Here is a 24,598-nt window from a genome sequence, read left to right on the forward strand (position 1 = left end):
GAGACACATTGCTATTGTAAGCCTAGCACCCCTTCCCTTGGAACCTCTCCCACTCTCGGTGTTCCCATGGTTACTGCAGGAGCCCCCTGTCAGACAGCATAAACACAGTGATTTGGGTATCGCAACCAACTCCAGATGGACCAAAGAATTTCCTTCCCCAGACGTGGCCCTGGGGAGCCCCAGACTCAGTCCCTTTCCATAGTCAGACTCTCAAATGTGAAGCTGAGCGTGGATGGCTTTCATGCTTCCTGATCTGTGACAAAAACCATGCCTCAGAGAGAGCAAAGCCAACAGCAGAGGGGATGGTCTCAGCAGAGGGATGCTCACCAGCTTGGTGCCTACTTCCATGCCTTACCGCGTCCCCTCGTTGTGGCTGGGACATGGGGAGGATACTTCCTTTGATAAATTCCCTTTTTTGTGTAAGGTAAAGTGAGTTCCATTTCTATCACAACCCAAAGACCTACTTACCTGTGTATCTGATCACTTCAGCTTTCTATCCTCATAGTCATATCTCCCCTAGAGGCTCTTAATCCTAAAAGTTCATCAGGGTGAGCAGTGGTCTGTGGCTCATGTAGATCCCACCTTTTTTATGCGGAGTATTGAGACATGGGCACTCAGACATCCTGTCAGACTGATCCACGGCAGTACAGGAAGCACCGCTGTGTTTTCAGCCTAAGAAGGATGAAGAGACAGTACGTTTGGCTTTTCATGTTGTTTCTCATGGCAGATATACAGTATTTGACCTGCAGTTGGTCTTCTTTCTGACCATGTGTGCAGGACAGTATGTAAGTGAAGACAAGGAGAGAAGTGGAGAAAGCAACTGAGGAAAGCAGCTTTCCTCCTTAACCCTCCTCCTTTTCAACTAACGATGTGTAGCTGCGAGATGGTGAACCTTGGCATTTTCTGAGCCCAAAAACATCTCTCTCCGTGACTGGATTATACTTTTTTTTTTTCATTTTGTGTAATACATTAAAATTCATGTCTGAAATGATGAACCAAAGCTTGTGACAGTCAAATTGGTAACATGACTCGTTGATATCCTGAGAATCACTGGAAAAATTACATTGAGGGCTTAAAATTACTTACCGCATTACACTGAAGGCTCACTTAGGCGTTCTCTGAGTTATACAGGTAGAATTTTTACTAAAGGTAGAAAACAGGGGTGTAAATTCCAGTGCTAAAGGTGGTGAGATGGGAACCTTCGATTATGTCCTAGAGTTTACCGCGTTGAGATGGAGAGCAGTTTCTCAGATCTCACAGAACTTCACTTTATCTAATTTTAAAAATGGTAATAATGACATTTTCCTTTTGTTCTTTGAGCTGACATTTTTATATGTACTTTGAACTTCTTGGAAGAAAAGCCCTCTGCAAGCCTAAAAGTTTGGCTGTTTTTAGCAATGGTTATAATAAATATTCAAACTAAATATTCAACAAATATTTATTGCTTATCACTATTCTTCCTGAAACACCATTAAAATTAAATGACATTAATTGACATTAATGGAAAGGAAGACAAAAGACCCAACTCACAAGCAGGAAATGGAAAGGCAGGAAATGTCAGGCGCATTCTACAAGGAAGGAAAAGTGTGTCATTTTCTGATGACCAGCTTATCTTTCTTTCTGTTTTCTTCCCTGTGGTACAAGAAGGAAGACATAAGCTGATTTGTGTCTTAGGGTCCTGAAAAGGTTGAGGAAATGGAGTCAGAAGCTGTCTCTGATGAGGGGAGTAGGGCATGGGGGGAGGTAACTAGAAGACTGGTTTACAGTTTGTGTTAAGCATGTAAAACTCCCCAGAGTTCTAAATGTGGATTGTGCAATAGGACATTGTCCCACTCTGATGCTAAGTATAGAGACAGGCTGTGCCAGAGAGGCATTAGGGAGGAGAGGTGCCAGGCACAGCTGAGGCAGAGGTGAGATGCCTGGCAAAAGTACTCAGGGTAAGATAGTCTGTGCTGCGGTAACAACAACCAGAAATCTCTTGATATGTTAAGGGTTCAGAATAACGAAGGTTTGTTTTCTGCATACAAAATGCCTCCTACAGACTGGATGATCTTCAGGCCAGCTGTGGTAAGAACGGTAAAGAGGCTGCTTTTATCTTGTGGCTCTACCACCTTACCCCTGACCCCTAAAATCACTGCCTGGAGAGAGAAAATGAATGGGGGAGACACCCAAGGGGCGGGTGCCTCCAAGTAGAGGAGACACGTTCCTTCCACTCACACGTCCATTGCCAGTCTTGGGCCCCTGGCCCATCCCAGCTGCAAGGGAAGCTGGAAGTGCCGGACGCCCAGGGGCTTCTGTGAACACTAACTGTCCTGTCACCTGGGACGAAGTGAGTCTGGAGAGCAGAGTGAGGGTGTTGTTTATCCATCCGCCTTCTCAGCCTGGCTCCCACAAAGCTGGCTGCTAGTCTCGCCCATGCTCAGGCAGGGGTAAAGCAATATTTTCTGTGGAAACCCACAGTTTAAGAGCAAATGTGCCACAGTTTTGGAAAGGAGAGGAACCTACCAGTGAGACCCACCGGGAAGCAAGCTCCATCTAAGCACAGAGAGCATCAGTGAATATTTGAAGGCTTCTTACGTGGCCATTTCTAAATAGAATTTTGTTGATCACCTTGTGTCTGCTAGGAAGTGCCCCGGATGTTGCCCATACAATAAGGAACTCAAGAGAACAAATTCTTACTCTCCTGAAGATGTACTCTAGTGCGGGATGGCAGGTGATGTTAAAAAAATGGGCAAATCACGTGTAATATGCAAGTAGCTGTCAGGAATAAAAGAAACTGGGAAGGAGCATGCGGAGTGTATGGAGTGGGGTGCTATTTGCTACAGAGTGATAAAGGCGGGACTCGTCTTGCTAGGGATGTGAAGAAAGCAGGAAGCGAGCTGCATGATTCCTGGGGGCGGAAATCTCCAGGCAGAGAAGACAGAGGTGTGGAGGTGGAAGTGTGCTCCGCAAACCAGCGGGAAAGGGAGGGAGAGCTGTGGCTGGCAGAGTGCACGAGGGCAACACAGGTGCTGGTGTTAGGCTGCACACGGAGGCCGCAGAGTATGAGCCTGCTGGTGAGCTTAAGAACTTGGACTCTGATGAGGAACATTGTGATGGAACCGAGAAAGGACATTTAGGGAGGTCCCTATGGTACCTGTGTCTCAGAAGAACAGGACAGAATAAAGCAGTAAAGAAGCAATGAAATTATTTCAGGTTGCTGCATTTAGTTTTAGTTCCTTCACCCTCATTGCTGTATAATATTCCACTGTGTGTGAATATTCCCATTTCATTTATGGATTTTATTATTGGTGGATATTTGAGTTATTTCAACATTGTGGCTGCTACAAATGATGCTGCTTACATTAAAAATTGCATTACTGGTGCATTAGATAGGGATGAAATTCTGAGTTCCTAGGCTTAACTTTGCTGGAAAATGCCAAATTGCTTTCCAAAGTGGCAGTTCCCACTGTATGTGTCCCTGTCTTTCCCAGACCATCAATATTTGGTGTGGTCAGTTGTATTCTTTTTATCCAGAGGGTAGGGAAGCCATAGCATCTCATGGTTAAATGAGATACATCATCAAGGTTATATTGTCATGGTTACAGCTCTGCTTTGTACCTCCTTGACAGTGAGGCAAAATGCCTTTTCAAAAGTTTGTTTAAAATTTGAATTCTCTTTCATGAAGCACCTGCTCATTTTCCATTGTGATGCATGTATTTTCTTATTTACTTTATATAATCTGGAAGTGAGCCCTTTGCCATGTTACCTGTGGTTTTTCAGATGTATATCTGTATAGGTACGTAGATATATAACTTATTGCACTCAAGGGTTTTTGCCTTTTTATCTCAAAATGCTTTTTGCAGTCTCGATATTTTTAAAAAAGTTTCCTACCTCAAGGCCACAAAAATGTTCTCCTGTGTTATCTTTAAATAGCTTTTACTATTTTCCTTTTCATATTTAGAACAACAATGTACTTAGAGTTATTGTTTCTAATTTAAAAATGTGTCTGTCCTCTTCATTGAGGGCGATTTATTGAAAAGGCGGTCCTTTCCCTGGCCTGTGCAGTGCCACCTTAGAGGCAAACGCAGCGTCCATATGTCTGTGGGTTTTTTCTTCAGTCTCTGATCTTAGTGATCTTTTTTCCATACTTGCACCAAAACCACGTGGTCTTAATAACTTTAGATTTAAAAGTTTTGGTATCTAACAAAGTGAACACTTTATTCTTTAGGATTGTTGGGTTATGCAGTGGCCTTTGCATACTGATGTAGGTTTTTATGGTCATCTTATCAAACTCTGCAACACCCTTTTTTTTCTTCTTCTTACTTTCTGGCCACATGAGAAATACGTAATTGCCATGTTGTTTGAAGCATGAAGAGATACTGAATTTTTATCATATGACTTTTATTTCTTACAAGGCCATAAGAAGACATGTATTATTATATATCGACATGGTAACACTTCTGGTTAGGGAATGCTTGGTCAATTTTTTCTTCTCCCTGACCACTTGTCTGTTACATTGCATGATTTCAGGGGAAGAATGTGAAGTTAAACTGATTATTTTCAGAAACGACTTGTTTTCTCTGTCTGGAATGTTATATACGATGCTTCTTTCTATTTTTGGAATTCAGAAATTTTGGCAGAATGTGTCTAAATTCTGCCTGTTTAGAGCCTTTTCAACTCGGTTTTACTTTGACATTGTTCCCTTATTTATTCCCTGTCACTGTTTTGGTTTTCCCTCCAACTTCTCCTATTTACATAATATGCCTCCTACTTCAACCCTTTCTGTTTTCCTTTATGAATTTTAGTTCATTAACTTTCTGTCTTGTACTGTGTGACACATCTTTTCATCTGATCCCCCTAAAAGAGTAATTTGTTTTTTAGTGGGCACCCTTCCCTTTTACGGTACTTCTACTAAAATTTTAAATTTAAAAAGCTGGGCATTATTCTGTCCTAGAAGCATTCTACATGCTCTAATAATATCTCCTTATGTGTTCTCATTATGCTTTATTATATAGTCTATTTCTGTTTCTGCCATTAGTTCTGCTCCACAGTAGCCATCTGTTCGAGAATTTGTCTCCTTCCTTCCAACCACTGTGCTTCTTAGATGGCGTGCCAGTTTGCTCCACCTGATTATTTTGTTAGGTGCGGGGTTTCACCATGCTGGTTTGGGCTCGACCAGGGCTCTTAATATCTATTGTACCCATAAAGCTGTGGTGGTTTCATAGGAGGAGAGGAAGCAGGTAGAGTGGGATTGTTTCACCTCTACAGGGCTGGGGAAATTGGACTGGCACACCATAATCTCTAGCTTTAGATATGGTGGGGGTGGGATAACGGCTCTTCTCAGAGTTAAGTAGGGCTGAATTGTCTTCAATTCTGCCTAACAGTTTCTCTCTCAAGGAGGGTGGTTGTGCCCTCCCAGAACAAATATATTGGTTGGTCTACACAGGCCACTGTCTCTGCTCCTCAGGGGTCCCTCTGGGTTAGGTGGCTAACCCCACTCTGCCCTAGAATAGCTGCTCCTCACTCCGGGATCTACCAGAGATTCCTGGTAGAAGCAGCCTCTTCTGAGATTCCCTGACCTCTGGTCCACAGATCCTTGCTGGACTCTGATCATAGCTTTCTGTGCTGACTGTGTCCCTTGACTACAGATTATGAGGAACAAGAGTGGGCCAAGCCTCTGGACAAACTCACATGCCAGACATCATCAGTGACCACTGGAGGCCAGAGAGCATGTAGTTAGTTGGCTTGGGGTTTCACAGCTCAGCTGTGCCCTTGCCATCACTATATTTGGACCAAGAAATAAGGCCAGACTTGGAGGTACTACATGAGGCCAGAAAACAAGGAAAACAATACTCCTGAAAAACCTCCAGAGTCTCAGCTTATAATTTCGTATATTCTCCTTATAAGCTAACAGGGAACTAAAGTTGGAGCATAGATGAGGTTTCAGGAAAACACAGATTGACTGCAGGCAAGGTGACAAATGACGGCCTACGATGCCTGCCCCTTGGGTTGGGTGCAAATGTGATGACTTGCTGGAACAGAGGAACCAGCTAAACAGTGGTGAGAGCTCAGGATACCTCCAAGATCCGGTGTGCGGGGCAGTAGGGGGAACTCGGTGGTGGGTACTCAAACTATGGACTGAGAATAGGTGTCACTCAAGCTAGGATGATGTCCGTGAAATAGGAAGGTACATCTTTATGATCTCCAAACAAATCCTGTCTTGTTAACCTTTACACTGTAACTACTTGGGCAAGCCATAAACCTTCCCCCCGTTCCCAGATTCCAGGTAATATGTAGAAGTCTTTTTACCACAGAAAGAGAGGCTAACTACCAACCTGTGGTCTTGCACTACAATCAGCTTTGGCAACATTTCAGCTCACATTGAAATGTCTACAGAGCTGGACAGCTAAGTGGGTTGGCACATGGACAGCAACTGGGACCCCTGGCTTTGCCATGTGGAGTCTCTGAACAACCAGGTGGTTTTTTTTTTTTTTTGGTACTAGGGATCGAACTCAGGACCTTGCGCTTGCCAGGCAGGTGCTTATGCCACTGAGCTACATCCCTGGCCCTGAACAACCAGGTGATAATTTTCCCCTGTTGGGACTCTGGTTTATATTTGTCAGTTGGGAAGCTCTGGGGCTGCTTTTGGCTATAGGTGATGTAAAAACCAATTCATAAAGGCTCAGACAACAAAGGAACTCATTAGGTCAGTTAACATGCGTGGAGTAGCCAAATACACACATCTGGTTCGCTAGCGGAATGAAGTCAAGGCCTCAGATTGTAGCTTTCCCCTTTGCCGATTACCATGTGTTGACATGCTGGCTTTGTTCTGCTCAGTCATCAGTTGATTGCCACTGCTTGAGGCAGCAGTGCAGATGCAAATGTCCAGTAAGAGATGGTGCTTTCCTGTTTTCCTAGAAAAGTCTTTTTAAGAGTAAGCAAACACTTTTCAGATACCGCCAAAAACAGCCCTTGCAGCTCGTTGATCCACAGGTCCACTCTTAAACTGGTCACTTCTTATTTACCTTTCATTTAATGGACTGTATCATTTATTTATGAGTTTAGAAAACATCATCCTTGAGTTCAATTTGCCAAGGGAAACTATGAATGGATGTCAATATTAAATGGCAGTGAGTTGGCCTGAATTTCTGTAAATTGCATCTAATAATCACACTTAGGCACAAAGGATTAAGCATAACAGATGTATCCACATTAATTAATCACTATACGAATTTTCCCAAAACACAGCCCTTAAGTGTACAGAATAATAACCACATTAGGGGGCTGGGGATTTAGCTCAGCGGCAAAAGCGCCTGCCTGGCAAGTGCAAGGTCGTGAGTTCGGTTCCCGGTACCGGAGAAAAAACAAACAAACAAAAAAGAATAATAACCACATTAAATCAGATAATTTTCATAGAGGTAAATGTGAAAGGGCAAAAAAGAACATGCAAGAACAGTATGAACCACTCAGATAATTAAAACAATCGAGCCACTTAAGAAAATTTTCTTGGCACATGTTAAAGAAACAGTTAATTAGTTAATGTTTACTTTTCCCACACTACCTCTCCCAAGCTTGTGGGATTTGTATGTCTTTTCTTTTTTTATAAATGCTTCTTAAGAAAGATGCCCTGATGCCTGATGTATCCAGCCAGATTACAGGATGGTGTTGCCAGGTCCAAGGAATGGAAAAGCTTCCCTTCTCATGTGTTTAGGGTCACTGCAGCACAAAACTACAGCCATGGCAGCTGAGACAGAGTCAGGCAGAAGGTTCCCTTCCCTTCCCTTCCCTTCTCTTCCCTTCCCTTCCCTTCCCTTCCTTCCTTCCTTCCTTCCTGCCTTCCTTCCTTCTTTCCCTCCTTCCTTCTTTCCTTCCTTCCTTCCTTCTTTCCTTCCTTCCTTCTTTGCTTCCCTCCTTCTTTCTTTCCTTCCTTCCTTCTTTCCTTCCTTCCTTCCTTCCCAAATGACTGCAGTGCTCACCAGTGCAGGGCTTTATCTCTTACTTTCCCAGCCCAGGTGCTGATCTGTGTTTGCCAATTACCATATATCTAAAAATATGATACCTGTTTTTTCCTGATGCTACAGGATCCTATGTGTTTAATCCATTTTCCTGCCTCTTCCCTCCCCTTTCATGTACTTCTTTTTTCTGACTGAGATTAAACTTGTTTATTTCCTGAAATGCCGTTCTTTCTTATTTTTTCTTTCAAAGACTTTGACAGCTCTACCCAGTAGTCACAACATCTCATGCAAACACAAGACAGGGAGCTGGGGAGGAAACTGGTTTCCTTTGATATTGGGTTTCTGGGTATTACCCTCTAGGGGTGCTAGGAACTTGGTAACAAGTGGGTCAGTCAGCTTCTCTACCAAGTGTGGTTGCCATGGTGGAAGGGAGGATGTGATTTACACATCTTCATGAAATTAGAGAAGTGGGTCTTTTAATTCTGTAATAGAAATGAGTGTGGTAGGTTTCAATGTGTTGCTTTTTAAATCAAAGGTACTTTAAGATCACATACAGACCTACCCCTGGGGTTTCACTGTAAACTGCAGATGTATCAAAATGAAAATGAGAGCATTCTGGCTCTGAATTTTACTCATTTGAACAGTTTTTATACTAAGAAAAGTAATAATCACATTCCTGCAACACTTATATTTTTATCCAGGTGAGCAGAGACAGTCCGGAGATGAGCCAGTGCTGCTTAGGTACAAAGGACAAAGCACCTGATTTTTTTTTTTTTTGCTCCTCCACATAGAAAGATATTATATCAATTCTTATATTGATATGAATTGTGGAGATAGTTTTGGGTGTAGCATTAAATTTGCTAATCCACCTTAGTTTAAAAACTATTGTTATTGTTGTTAATCTTACTTTACAGGAAAATTGTCCTTTTCAGCCAAATGGGCAACTTCCAGAAGGTGCATTTGGGAACCTGGTCAGTCATCTGAGTGGACTGGCCCCTGTGACGTATCTCCCCTCCATCACCCTCATATTTCTACTTTTTATTGTCCAATCGTCATCATGGTCATCATCATGACCACCATCAACAACAATTTCTTATGAAGCCTCACTCTTCTCAGTTATGTTTATGAAACTTTGGGAGCTAAATTGAATTTAACTAGAGGATAACAGTTTGGTAAAGAAATGGTGTGTTCATTTTCCATCATGGACAAAATATCTGAAATAAACAATTTGCCAGGAGGACAGAGTTACTTTGGCTTATGGTTTCAGAGGCTGCAGTCCATAGTCACTTGGCCACTCATCATGATGGGACTGCTTGGGAGAGGAAGAAGCTACTCACGCCCTGGCGGTCAGGAAGCAAAGAGAAACAAGAAGGTGCTGAGGTCCCAAACTCTTCTTGAAGCACACACCCAACTTCCTTCACTACACCCTACCTCCTAAAGGCCCCACCATCCCTGGTAATTCTACAGACTGGGACCAAGCCTTTAATACATACAGGCCTTTGGGGAACATTCACAATCCAAACTATAGCAGATGGCGCTACAGTAAGAGGATGCAAAGGTTTGGGTCAGATGAGCTGAAGATGTGTACGTAATACTGTGTGTACCTGCTTATTCTCTTGTGTGTTTAAACAGCTGTTTTGTTGTATTTTGTTTTAACAGCAGTTCCTGTTGCTTTCAGAGGTATTGGTGGAATTTAAAAATTTACTTATAAAACAAAGTTTTTAAATCATATATCATAAACCTATCTTATACAGACAGACTTAGTTACTTTTCTCTTGATGCTGGGACAAAATACTCAACACCCAAAATTATGGAAGGAAAGGTTTATTTAGCTCGCAGTTTGTGGAGGTTTCAGTCCATACTTGGCTGGCTCCAAGGCAGAGTGGCACATGGCAGAGGACAACAGTTCATGGCAGCAGAAAATAGCAAAAGCAACAACAGCAAAAGGGGGGAAGCAGCAGCAGGCAAGCCTCTTTCCCTCCCTTTTATTGTATGCAAACTACCCACCCCAGGGGCAGATGTAACACTCACACCCATAATCCCAGCATTGGACTATGGATCAATCAAAAATCTGGAAGCCCACGGCATGACTGCATCAAGCTTTGGGGGGACATCCAGACACAAACCATAACATTCTGCCCCTGGCCCCCCCAAAGACTCACGTACTTCCCTTTATACAAATGGCATTTAGTCCATCTGCAAGAGTTGCCAAAGTCCTAACAGTTTCAGCATTGCTGAAAAGTCCAAGTACCAAGTCTCCTCCAAAATGTACGGCAAACTCTTAGTTGCAAGCCCTATACAAATGAAAATAAAGATAAACATTACCACTCCAAAAGGTAAAAACAGGAGGATACAAAACATTGTGACGGAGGCAAGTCCAAAATCCAGCAGGGCTAACATTAAGTCCTGTAGTTCCATGTGGAACATCTGAAGTAATCTTTAATAAATTGTGAGCTCCAAAGTCCTTACATAACTCCTCCCCTATGGTACTTCTGGTGGTTACAGCTCCCATGGCTTCTCTTTTAGGCCCACTTTGCTCCCTCCTTGCAACTTTCCTTAGACAGTCCACATTCCCGGCTTTTCCAAACTTCTGCCACCTCCAGTGCACCTTTCACTTCACACAGCTGCACACACTGCCCTCTCAGGGGCACACTGCCTGGCCTCCAAGGGCCTCTGAAATCTAGGTGGAAGCTTTCTTAACCTCAGAACTCCCGCATTATTGATGTACCTAAAACCAGCACCATGTGGATGATGCCAAGGTCTGCTGCCACCTGGAACACTAGCCAGGCTTTCCTCTCTCTTGGCCATAGAGGTCGAGTGCCTGGATCTCTGAGCACTCTGAACCTGATTCTGAGGGACAAATTCTCTATGCCACCGCCGTTCTGGTACATGGTACAGCCACCACCATTCTGGAATATAGCTTTCTCCTCAAAGCAAAGGCACCTTTGCAGTTTTGAGGCTGCAAAGGGTGGAGACTCGCTGCTTCTGATGATGCCCTCAGGCCATCTTTTATATTCTCCTGTTCCTTCTCAGCAATAGAGATCTCCTCAGTCTTATCTTTGCAATCCACAGCTCTACTGGAGCTTCCTTCCTGGCTAAACTCACAACATTTTAAATAATCCTGCTGGGCTCTTTGTGCTTAATTCTCAACATAAATCTGGCTAAATGCCTCCAACAATAGCCATGCCCCTGCCTCAACATTCAACTACCTTGAAATTTCTTCTGCCAGATTAATTAGTCCACCGCCCTTCACCTCAGTCTTAGACAAAGTTTCTGGACATGAGCAAAATGCAGATAAACTTTCTGCCAACCCATAACACATCATCTGGAGTCAAGCACCCAATGTAGTCCTTCTGCCCAACAGAAACCTCCCAAACCCCGTCTTTACCAGCAGGATTTCTGTCAGCCTTCTGGTCTTCTGAGCTCTGACCAGAATCTCCCATAAAGAACAGCTGAAGGCATTCCAGCTCTATTCTTTCAGGCTACATCTCTGAACCTTTCCAAACTATTCCCACAAGCCATTTCCAAAGGCTCTTGGACCACATGGTCAGGTATGGTCACAGCAACAGCCCCACTCCTGTACCAAATTCTGTTTTAGTTACTTTTCTCTTGTTGCTGGGGCAAAATACCAAAGCCCAAAATTAGGGAAGGAAAGCTTTATTTAGCTCGCAGTTTGTGGAGGTTTCAGTCCATACTTGGTTGGCTCTAAGGCAGAGTGGCACATGGCAGAGGGCGAAAGTTCATGATGGCAGAAGATAGCAAAAGCAACAAGAGCAAAAGGGGAAGCAGGAGCAGGCAAGCCTCTTTCCCTCCCTTATGTTTTATGCAAACTACCCACCCCAGGGGCAGGTGTAACACTCACACCCGTAACCCCAGCATTGGACAATAGATCAATCAAATATCTAGAAGTCTGCCCCATGATTGCATGAGGCTTGGGGTGAGGAGCATTCAGACACAAACCAGAACACAGACTTTCACAGATATGAGTTTATTTTGAAAGTTTGTGATTATCTTGGATTAATTTATACTTACTGAACTCTGAAGCAGTCTTCCCAGTACAGGTTGATATATTTTAAAATGGAGAATTTTTTTCAGATAACAGGTATTTTCTCAGTGATGGAAAGACACTTTTTAAAGCACTGGATCACAAGGTATGAATGACTGACTTTGTGGCCTTCCTTTCATTTTGCCCTTCTCTCAACCAGGTCCTAGGGCTGGGGTTGCTTATATAGCCCCCAAAGCCCACATGTGTGCATGACATCACTACAGGAAGGTAGTGAGCACAAGGACAATCAGAACCCTTTTCCACAGGTGTTTCACTGTCCTTGTTGAAGTTTCACTTCTGCAGAGTCATTTTAAATGAAGACCTCCATTTGTTGTAGGAATCTCAGAGTTATGTTACCTGATAAAACAAACCATGCCAGGAAACTCATTGTTTTGCTACCAGATGTTCTGAGAAACTCAGGATGCTCTAGTATGCTGGCCTGTAAAAAGCAAGGAGCCAGTGTTTCTTTTAGAAACATGAACTGTTAGGATTGGCTTTTTCTTTTCTGTTAGTATGTGTGTAGGACTTTATTATTTTGAATTAAAAATTCTTTTTTGTGGTTGTTGATCTGGAAAATCTGGACTCAAGAACTGCACCTACTTGCTAATTCTCACTGCTGGTTTATCAGCTGTCTTTTTGTTTCATGTCATATGTGCACTTATTGGAGAATGCCTACTTGGCACTCATCAAGTTATTCTTTTTTACAAGTATGTTTACTGAGACATAATTAAGATATCACACAGTACACCTGTTGAAAGCTACCACTTAATGTGTAGCGTATTTACAGTTATGTAACCATCATCATTTACATTCATGACATTTTCACTGCTGCAAAAAGAAATTACATGCCCTTTAGCAGTTGCTCCCTATATCTTACCTTCCCTCCAGCTCAATACAACAACTAATCTTTCTACTTTTATTGATTTGCCTATTCCGGATATTTCATATAAGAAATATTAGCTAATACATGTCTTTTGTGAGTAGTTCCTTTTATAATAATGTTTTTGAGGTCCATCCTATTGTAGAATATATCAGTACTTCATTTTTCATAGCTAAAAGTTCTTATATATTTGGGGATATGTCTCTTCACATTATTTATCTGCCTTCTAAATTGGATTTTTTGTCTTATTATCCACTTGTAAGAATTGTTTACATATTCTGTATATAAATCGCTTCTCAGACACATGATTTACCAATATTTTCTCCCCAAATGTTGTTCTCATTTTCCTGGGGGTATCCTTTGACACAAAACATTCTTAATTTTGATGACGTCCACTTTATCAATGTTCTTGTTTATCATTTATGCTTTTGTTGTTTAATCCGAGATCATTACCCAACTGTAGGTCATGAGAATTTACTACTGTGTTTCATTCTAAGAGTTTTTTTCAGTTTAGCTCTTCTGTTGAGACCTGTAGTCATCTACTTTGCATTGATTTTGTGTGTGAGGTCAAGGTTTAAATTCATTATTTTGTATGTGGTAATTCAGTTACCCAGTACCATATGCTGTCATCCTATTGAATTATCCTCCTTTCTGAAAACTGGTTGAACATAGATGAGAGTTTATTTCTGGATTCTCAATTCTATCCCATTGTTGTATATATATGTATTCATTTTCTAGGACTGGCATAGTAGAATATCACAAGGTGGGTTAAGAAACAGAAAATTTTTTCAGCATTCCAGAAGAGCCAAGTCCAAGGTCAAACTTGGCCCCCCCTTTCACTTCTGTCCTTGACTTGCAGAAGGGCTAACTTTTCTGTGTGTCTTCAAGTGGTTTTTTTCTCTGTACACGAACAGACCTAACATCTTGTTGTCTTTTAATAAGGGTACCTGTCCTATTGGATTAGGATCCACCCTCAAGGTCTTATTTTAACTTAATCTATAAAAGACCTTATCACCATATATAGTTACAGTCTGAAGTACAAGCAATTCAGACTTAAATGTATGAATTCTGGGGAGGACACAGTCTAACCCAGTGAATATATATTATGCTTGTGCCAGCACTGTACTGCCTTAATTACTGTAATGTTGGAGTAAATTTTGTATTTAGGAATGTGAGTTCTCCAATTTTATCCCTTTTTGGGATTATTTTTGTTACTAGGGATCTTTAGAATTTCCATACGAATTTTAGGTTCAGCATATCAATTTCTGTAAAAAATAAAGCAGCTAGTATTTTGATAGGGATATCTTAAATATGTAGATCAATTTGGGTAGATATATTTTTCCATTTATTTAGTAGTTTTAAAATTTTTTCTTTTAATATTTTTTAAGTTTCAGCCTATAAGCTTTGTACTTCTTTTAACTCTTGTAATACTATTATAAATAGGGCTGTTTTCTTAATTTCACTTTGTCCATTACAAGTGCCTAGAAGCTGATCTTGTGTCTTGCAAATTTATTGAACTTGTAATATATTTAGTGGATTCTGTGGGGGCAATATCATGTCACCTATGAAGAGATGGTTTTAGTCCCTTTTTCTCCAATCTCCAATTTTATTTCATTTTCTTGACTAATTGCCCAGGTTAGAACCTCCAATACAATGCTGAGTAAACGAGGTAAAAGTGGACATCTTTTTATTGTTTGTGATCTTAGCATAAGAACACTCAGCATTTCACATTAAATGTTAGCTGTGGAATTTTTATAGATGCCCTTTATTACATTTGAGAAGTTTGCCTCTCATCCCAGTTGGTTATGTTTTTATCATGAAAGTGTGTTGGATTTTGTCAAGTGCTTTTCCTCCACTGATGGAAATCATTGTGAGGTTTGTCTTAGTAACTTTCCTTGTTGCTAGAACAAAATACCCAGCATCTGCAGCTTAAAAGTAGGAAAGGTTTCTTTTGGCTCACTGTTACAATCCATGGTTGACTGGCTGTGGGGCAGGAACAGTAGGACAGAGGAAAAGCAGCTTACATCATGGCTTCCAAAAGCTGAGAGAGAAGAGAAAGCCAGGGAGGGTGAGATATCATTCTAGGTCATTTCCCCGCTGATCTGCCTTTAATCAGGCCCCACCTACTAAGGGCACATTTAGCTAAAGCACCTCCATGCTTCAATAACTTTTCAAAAGCCCCACCTACGAGCGAATTAGGTTTTGGTGGGGGGATATCTACATATAAACCATAATCAAATTTTTGTTCTTTATTGTCTTTCTTTGTGAGGTTTAAAGAAATCTTTAGCAAAACAGTTCATGAGAAAAATGCAATGATTAATTAATAAAACAATACACTGAAAAAGGGGAACAAGACAGGAAATAACAAAAGCAAGTGTCATTGGATAAGTTTTTTTTATTAAAGCTGTACGAAAAGGACAAGATTCTATTGGGCCAAGAGACAGCAGTGATCCCATTAGTGATAGTGAAAGATGTCCTATGCAATAACCCCCCTCTCTCTTCTCCCTCACAGCAGCCACAAAGGTTTTCAAAGTGCACGTTGATTTTTCTTAATTATTTTGTATTCTACTACAGTATTGTAATCATTTTATATGAGTATTTTTGGGTTGTGGAATACACCATCTGAGTTTCCATTATTTCTTATGGGGAAATTCCCTTTGATATCAAAATGCTTTGGATCACAAGCATGTTTCTGGATTGAATTATGTTCACAAAGCAAGGCTTTACTGTCTGTATCCATCCATCCATCTATCTATCTATCTATATCTACCTATCTATCCATATATAAAATGTCAAAATGTCAAATATATATATATATATATATATATATATATATATATATATAATGACTTGCTAGTATTTATGATTTTTTGCACCTGGATTCATGTTGGCCTGCAGTTGTACTTGTCCATCTCTGATTTTGATACTGTTGGGACTCATAGAAGGAGTTAGAAAATATTCCCTTTTTCATTTCTTTTTCTGGAAGAGTTTGACAAGGGTTGGTCTTATTTCTTCTTTGAATGTCTGTGAAACCATCTGGTCCTGAGTTCTTTGTAAGAAGTTTTAAAAGTTACTAATTCTATCTGTTACTTTGTTGTAGGTCTATCCATGTTTTCTTTTTCTTTTAAAATTCATGATTAGACAAAATTCCTTTATGTCTTACTAGGAATGTTTTCATTCTCACTCATCTGCTTTGTTGACCTACAGTTGTTCATGGTTTATACTTGTAAACTTTCCATAAGATTGGTAGAGATGTCCATTCTTCCATTTTTTTTTTTTAATTTGAGTGTTCTCTTTGCTTAGAGTAACTACAGATTTGTCAATTTCATTGTTTCAGTTTCTTGGATCATGGTTAATAATTTGTGGTTTTTCTTATTCACCTGTGTAGGAGTTTGTTCTCTTTCTTCTAAAAATCATGTTGTTAGCAGTTGCTGGAAAAGTGATACATGGGCAACCTATAAGAAAGCTAATGATTCCTGGCAAAGCAGATTTTTCTTTTCTGGGCTAAAGTGAATCAAAGCACCATGAACAAGGCTCTTCGAGCCTTTTGTGAGTGAAAACTGCTGACTCTCCCAACCTCAAGGCCCAGCAAATTTAGTTCTCTCCAGCACACTAACGATGAACTCAGGATTCAGGTGGCAGCACTAGAACTATTTCTCCATCTCTTTTGCTTGCGCTTCGCAATGAGTCACATTATTCCCAAGCTACAGCAATAATGGCAAGGCTTCTGCATCTCCTCAGCTTGTTGGATGAGAGGAAGGACCTGTACGAACCCCTTGCAAAGACGAAAATTGGCCTTCCAATCCGGTCCCTGTGTCTAGCCCGAATCACGGGTACCCAGGAAAAGAAGAGCCCAACCCAGGTCTCCTAGAAGTGGGAAGAGCCACTTTCTAAAGGGAAGAAATGTAGAACAAAGGGGAAGAAAACAAGAAAACAAAAAGGATCTTTTTGGCTATGATAGACATGTGTATGTTTGTAATTTTATAACTTAATAGACCTGAATGATTTTCACAGGGGTTCTGAGCAACTGGATGATTTATTTCTTGCAAAGCAAGTCTTAAGAAAAGGCTCTGGGCCAAGTGGCTGCAATTCTAGAAAGCATTATCTCAAGGGCCTTTTTCCTCCCCTTCCATCAGTCAAGGAAACCTCTGCTCCCGCTTCATCAGAGTATTCATTTACATGGAAGAAAACATTATAATGCAATCCGCCATGTGATCTACACTGGAGGAACTTTGCTACAAATGGGTGCACACAGTTGTTTTGCAGGAGTGAACAGAGTGAGTGGAAGCAGGAAATTTGCTGCACTCATTAAAATGTGTAGATTGCTTTCTCTGCTATCTCCCCGCCAAAATAGTCCGCACCCCCAACTCTTTTGCAAACATGCCGCACACTGTCCCCTTTTCTTCCACTGGCAAAGGAAGGGATGCCACTTTTAGCAGTGCCTTTCTTCCCCAAAAGTCCTCACCTGCTTTGAGCACTGTGTTGCTGTCAGAAAATTTTAAATGTTTCTCTAGTTCTGCAAGAAATGCCAGTGAATGAAAAGGACAATCTAGTAGATAATGAAGATGATTAGAGCTTCTTGGCAGGCATTTGCTACCAAGGAGATGAAATAAAACATTTAATTACTGAGAGACATTTAAAGAGCAATTGGTAGTAGGCACTTTCTTGTTCGATGCATTTGAAATCTTAGCTCACTCAGATTTTGCATCAAATAATTTTGATTTTTTTTTTCCTTCTGGGTCTGATACTAAAAGCAAGAGGGTCATTAACGTAAAGTATTTGAAAAAGATCTTTTCTTTTTAAGTCACTTGTCTCCGTTACTTCATTGCTCAAACAAAAAGTCATAAATGCCATATTCCAGGCACAGTGAATTTATTGAACATGTGATGCATGACTGCTGTGGTATTATGTCACTATGAAGTGGAAATTCCTTGAGGATATGATTTGTATTTATCTTTCCAGGAAAGAAATAAAAGTTAAATAGTTAATTCTTAAAGTAACTTCAATAGCACCTTCATATATAATATATATTTTTTCCAGGTTTTTTACTGATTTTTTCATATGTACATGTGTTTCACTGCAGTGAAAATCTTTCTCCTGAAGAGTAGCAGAATATGCTACCCAAAATATGCCATCTTGGCAAAGGATTACTTTGCGCTAAAGGCGCTTGAGAAACAGCAGATGTAAGAGCACTGTGGTCCCCTCCGTTTTTCCTGAAAACAGGAAATAAAAACTCCCTTCCTGTACCAGGAGAAAAGAAACATTATTCCACAAAGAGTGATAGCCTAGAGAATTTTGCACAAACTTGTTAAAAGAATTGCCTTCCTTTAGCCTCTGCACATATTAAGTTACTTTTCCACAATTATCTCTGTTCACACAGAAAAACATTTAGGCTTTTCCACTTCTTTGGGTCTTCCTGATGAGAGCTCCAATATCATGTAAAACTTTTATTACATTTGTATACTTTTCCCGTTAATCTGTGAATTTAATTGTTGGGCCCTGCTAGGACCCTAACAAAGTAATATTTTGCTTCCCCTACACGACATACAACTTTGTGTAGCCCTCAAATACTTTCCTTAATATAAACACCTTAGAAAGAAGCAAATTGTTAGCTAAGTGTCATGGCACATGCCTGTAATACCAGCGCTCTAGGAGGCTGAAGCAGGAGGACTGCAAGTATGAGCCCAGCCTGGACAATTTGGAGACTTAGTGAGATCCTGTCTCAAAAATGGGGAGGAAGGTGGTGGTGTGGAGAGGTAGCTCAGTGTGAAGGCCCTCGGTTCAAGGCACACACACACACACACACACACACACAAATTGCTATCAAGTACCCTGCCAAGCCCTGTGCTATGCTAGGTCCCTAGGTACTTGGCAAACCTATCTCACCTAAACCCCTGAAGTGAGGATTAGTACTTTCAATTTACTGACTGGGAAACTGAAATGTGGCATTGTTGCAAATCAGCCCAGGGTTCTTTTACTCGATTGAGATGGAAATCATGAATCAGCGAAGTGTCACTCTGTTATGTCCTGATGTCACCACAAGACAGCAGGTAATGCGGGATGCTAACAGTTCACAGCCAGCTGCTGGCTGCGCCATAGGTCAGCTTTACCAGGTGATAGGTCTCTGCTTCTGCTCTGCATTGGCTGCAGCGTTAACAGCACTGTGTGTTTTTTGTGTTTCTTTGGAAATGACAACTTTGTCCAGGCTACTCAGGATAATAATCTCAAGAAGACTCACAGGACACAAGCAGGTTTATGGAAGCACCAAAGCGAGGGTTTAATAGGGCCTGTGCTTTGCACAGGCGGTGGCCAGCACACTGGAGGGAGCCCTCCTAGACTAAAAGCTGAGAAGAGCCTGGGAAGTGCTGCTTATATAGCAACTGCAAGCCGGTGTCAGTGAGGGTAGGGCTGAAAGCAGGGAATCTTCTGGAAGGCTTGCTGTGAATGTTCGGTATGCAAGTAAGGGGCCCGGATCCCTCCCTTTCTGAGTTTAGCCACTCCAGGGCACCCTCTCTGTTCTCCAAAGTGCAACAGTATCACCCAAGTGGTGGTGGGGGAAGGGTGCTACAGTGCCTCCTTGGCTGCATTCATGTTGGAGAAGGGTACTTTGCTAGCCAAGGAGGACACTAAAGCAAAGGGGCCCAGCCCCCTGGGGTGCAAGGGGAAGCAAAGAGAAGTGAGGCGGGAGGACGGACAACCCCTGAGCAAACCGCACCCCCATCGACCCTGCCTCAGGCGTTCTCATTTATCTCAGTGTGTCAGCAGCTTTCCCAATGTCAAACCAATTTCTAATCTAGATCTGATCCATGTGATTTGAAAGACCTTACTTTTTCTAGGCTATCATGTCTATGTTCTGTGTGTCTACTTCTCTACCTGAGAAGAGAAATAAATGCACTGTGCACATGCCATGGGGATTAAATGTAGTCACACCTCGAAATCACTTGGGATGATGAATAACCCATACTCACCTTTGTCAAATCATTAGCTGGTTTTATACTTCTTGTAACTAACACAATAGCTATCCAAACATCCAGGGCTGCCAGAGTCAGTCTGAGGTGAATGTGGGTTTGGATGACTTTCCTAGGCAGTGTTTAAACTTCATGGTAATACTATCATTTTATGTCTATCTTTGTACTTGCATTCTTCCCTACAGAGTAGAGAGAGGTGTTCTGAGACTTAAAAGCTGATTTTTTACATCTATTTTGATTAATAGAAATCGCTGAGTAGAGGTGCTGCTTACTGAAACACACTGCTCACTTCCACGTAACTGGGTAGCCTGACGGGCTGCTTAGTAGTGTAAATTCCTTAACAAGGAAAACACCAATGAAAATAACTGCTCACTTGTTGACACAGCCTTTTCTTAGTTTTCAACTCTCCCCTATCTTTTGGTTCCTGAAAATATTTGACTGAAGGGACAATGATCTTCTGGAGGGAACTTTTAAAGAATTTTAGATCATAGGAGGCTTCTCTGAACTTTAGTGCAAATTTTAATTAGCAGGAGAACTGAACCGGATGAATTTTATCATTGTAAAAAAATGAATGTGGTAGGGGTGTATTTTCTGAGTAGGCCTCTGTCTTAGTCTGTTTTGTGTTGCTATAAAAGATTACCACAGCCTGGGTAACTTAGAAACAACAGAACTGTATGTAGCTCATTCTTATGGAGGCCAGAAAGTCCAAAATTAAGAGGTCACTTCTGGTGAGAGCCTCTTAAGGTATCATATGTGGTAGGTGTCACATGCCAACAGAGGACACTTGGCTGAGAGAAATTCACCTATACAACAGACTTACTTTTGAGATAACTCACTCCAGAGATTACATTAATCCACTTACACTGGCAGAGTCTTTATGATCTCTTCACCTCCTTTAGGTCCCACTTCCCAACATTTTTACACTGGGGATTAAATTCCCAACACGTGAACTTTAAGGAAGACATTCAAATGATTGACAGCTTCTGGCATGAAGATTGATTATCCAGGATATACTGTTGGGTCTAAAGTGGCACAGGAAATTATTGCTCCTAATTTAGAAGATTTCAGCTTGCTTGCATTGCAACATGAATGTGATCTTACATTTAGTGTTGCAGTTCTGGCGCCATTATCAGACTGCATTTTCATAGTGAATTACAAACAAAAAATTTTATGCTACTTACATTTAATGAAATTTTAATAAGGCTGTGTTTTGATGTTATTATTCAAATAATGTATTCTGAATTGCTTTCCTTTGAATATATTTGCATTAAAGAGGAAATCAATTTGATTTAGTTCTTTGAAGAGTTTACCCACTTTCTGGGTAGCTTTAAAAAGAAAGAGAAATTCTTTTTCCTTGCAAGGCAGTAAATAGAGAAGAAACACATTTAGCTGAGATCTGTAGAAGTAATGGCAGCAGATTGCTGATAGTTCGAGTTAATGAAATGACTCATTTTGGGCGTTAGAACTGAACAATTAAAAATATATACGCAAACTGCACACATCACAGATTATAAAGGATGATACCTCTGTTTTCTTACTGAGCCCTAAGGGTGATCTATTAAGAATTAAGAAATGAAAGGGATCCACATTATTGCAATTCTTGATCATTGATGCTGAAAATTAAATGGTAATCTCCAGAGAACATATTTCTCCGGTTGCAGCATTCTTTAACAGCATTTCTGTTAAAATTCTGTTTGTGGCCCAAGGAGCCTGCAACTTGGAGAGTATAACTCATTTCAGCAGCCAGGGCCTCTTCTGCTGTTATACATGGAAGAAGTTGTTTTGGCATATGTTTTGTGTCGCACTTTTCTCGTACTTGTCTAGCTGATGAAGTTTAATGTAGAAAATAAAAATACGGAGACAGAACAAGTCCTGCTTTTGCAGCAGGCCCGTTTTACAGACTCTGGGGGTGGCACAGAAAATAACTGGCTTTAATGGTCAGAAGATAAAAACTTAAGCAAGGGAACTACAAAAAACTTAAGGGTCCCGTGGGCCTTTTTTGTCCACATGTGTAGAAATAAATACTTTTTCTTTACCTTCCATGGTCTTACCTTCTTCATCTTTCTCCTACAATTATTGAGTCCCCCCCATTTACAAGTACTCCTGATTTTAAGACTCACTACGGTCTAAAAGCTTGCCTAAGTTTATATGGCCCCAGACCTAGCAGTATGCCTGGTCAGGAGTTTTGGTTCTTTTTATATGTAAGAACATGCAAATTATTAAAATGATTGCTCAAGGCGGGCATGATAGCGCATCACTGACGAGGCTGAGGGAGAAGGATCGCGGTGAGTTAAAGGCCAGCCTAGGCTACACAGTGAAACCCTGTATAAAAAAAAAAAAAAATAAAAAAAAATAAAAAATAAAAAACATGGCCGAGGGTATGGACGTGGGATGGTTGGGGGTGGGCGTGAAGCTGTCCTGAGAACCCAGAGAAATCTGTGGCCCGCTCCCCTGGAGAATGCTCCTGAAAGAGAGATGCGTCTGGGAGGAAATCAACCCGAGACAGTGTTCAGCCTTCCTCTTAACCTTGACAGCGTTTGTTTATTTATTTATTTAGGCTTTTTCTGTGAGACAGGGTCTCACTATGCAGCTCAGGCTGTTCTTGAACTCACTATGTAGCAGAGACTAGCTTTGAACTCTGATCCTCCTGCCTCAGCCTCCCGAGTGCTAGGATTACAGCGTGTGCCATCACGCCTGGCTGACAGGCACTGTTTAATGACAAGAAGATGAGTCCACCTAGGGACACCTCTTTTGGCAAGACAGGCAGATGCCCTCTAATCTCAGCCTGGCAGTTAGGACAACCACGTCAGCTGCCAAGAGCGACTCCCCGTCCCACTGCTCAGGGTCGCTGGGGTGGAGGAACCGGGTCTGAGACTGCCCGGCTCGTACTTGTGGAGCTGCTGACCCCAGCTGCCAACGCCGATGCGTCGTGGGCTGTGAGGCTCGGTGGAGTCCCCAGCCCGTCGTCCTCCGGTTGAACTTGGTAGAACCCGCAGGCCCGCAGGCCTCTGGAGACGCGCTGCAGCCAAGCCCGGCTTCTTTCTGATTTTCTTATTTCCGGTCTGGGAAAAGCCCCCAACTCCCCGGCTTCCCATCTCAATCCTGCCTGGCCCTCACGGCCTTCCAAAGCCCTTCCAGAATCCAGGCAGCTTCCCGACCCCCCAGCCCAAGCTGTCTGCCCCCGCACCGCTGATCTCGGCTGCACTTGCGGCGATGGCGGCACCGTAACCTCTCCGCGCAGCACTCGCGGCTTCCCGTTCCCTCTGCGCTGTGATTACAGAAGCCCTCACGCCTGCAATCCCTGTAATTCCCGGCGGCAGGAAAGCTCCGGGCTGCGCAGAGAGCCTGGTCGGGGAGCTGGCCGGGCACACACCAGGCTCTGGGATCAGAAGCCGTGCTGCTATCCGACAGGCCGGATGTGCCCTTCTCAGAGTGGCCCGCCCTATCCACTGGGTCAGGGTGACTTTGCCCTCCGAAGGCTGGCGCCTGGGTGTGCAGCCTGGAATGTCACACAGGGCCCGGCACTCAGATCGTCACACGGGGTCAAATGCCCTGCTGTGGCCATCTTGAAACTCGTTAATGTTGAGCAAAGGCCCACATCTTCCACTGGCACCGGGGTTACTTCGGCGCTTCATTTTGCATCATCAGCCACCTAGAAGGCGCCTGCCCTTGCCCACTCTTCCCCTTATCCGGCGAGGCGCGCCCTGGAAGGCTCGGATAGAACCTGCACTCACTCATTCATCCTGCGTCCCGGGCAGGCCGGTGAGTGGGGCGTCCGTCTCGCCCTCTGCATCCTCCCCATAAGCACACAGGGCAGCCTTCTCCTAGGTAAATGGGCCTCCTCCAGAGCCCAGAAGGGCCTTGTACCTCCCTCGCTTCCTGGCTGCACACGCGGTGCACCGGCCTCCTCTGATTCCTCCAAGCTCATTCCGGCCTCACACCGCGGGCTGTCTTCTAAACTTTCCTTCCTCAGCTCCACCGGGCTCAGCTTGGAGGGGCGCCCATGAGCGCCCCGACGCAGGTGGCCTCCGGTCACACTGTTATTATTATTACTTTTTCCTCAGAGTAAACGAAAAGCTGAAGGGCACGTTTATTAGTTTTAGCAGAATACAGCAACAGGTGGCTTGTAAACTGGCGGGTGAGTTTTGTGGTTTGGTTAGCTCCAAAGTATTAGGCATTTTTTTTTTTAATCAACGGATACATAAAAGAGTATAAAAATTTTAAAAGTTTAAAAAGAAGAGAAAAAGAAAAGATTGTCATGTTGTCTTCGGAATGTCTCTTTTAATGCATCACTGCGGAAATCTACTAGAAAGTAGTAAACAGCTTCAGCTAGGGAAAGGAAGGCACTGTATGTGGCTCGCCTTTCTGACGGCACCAAAAGCAAGTTTTTCTTGTTTTCAGCTCAGTTTTAAGAACCCCTGAAGTCGCTCCTCAGTGACTTTCTGTTTGCTTCTGCGCCGTGTGTGGTGTCATTCAAATCACAGTTCACAGGGGCTGGGGATTTAGCTCAGCGGCAACGCGCCTGCCTGGCAAGCGCAAGGTTGTGAATTCGATTCCTCGTACTGGAAGAAAAACCAAAACAAAAAAAAGGATACTCAAATACAGTCTCTTTGCAGGGCATGGTGGCGCACGCCTGTAATCCCAGCACTCAGGAGGCTGAGGCAGGAGGATGGTCACGAGTTCGAGCCAGCCTGGGCTACAAAGTGAGCTCAAGACCAGCCTGAACTGCACAGCGAGACCCTGTCTCAAAAAGACAAAAAAAAAAAAA

The 24,598-nt window shown here is 42.4% G+C and overlaps 1 protein-coding gene across 1 annotated transcript in view; it reads left to right on the plus strand.

Annotated features, from left to right (window-relative positions):
- Positions 1-24,598, plus strand: part of Fam189a1 (family with sequence similarity 189, member A1) — a gene marked incomplete at its 5' end in the record, with an annotated part of 285,225 nt that overhangs the window by 132,724 nt on the left and 127,903 nt on the right. The window lies entirely within an intron of this gene.

This window comes from Chinchilla lanigera, unplaced genomic scaffold (genome assembly GCF_000276665.1).
Source record: "Chinchilla lanigera isolate Chin_1 unplaced genomic scaffold, ChiLan1.0 scaffold00015, whole genome shotgun sequence".
NCBI lineage: Eukaryota > Metazoa > Chordata > Mammalia > Rodentia > Chinchillidae > Chinchilla > Chinchilla lanigera.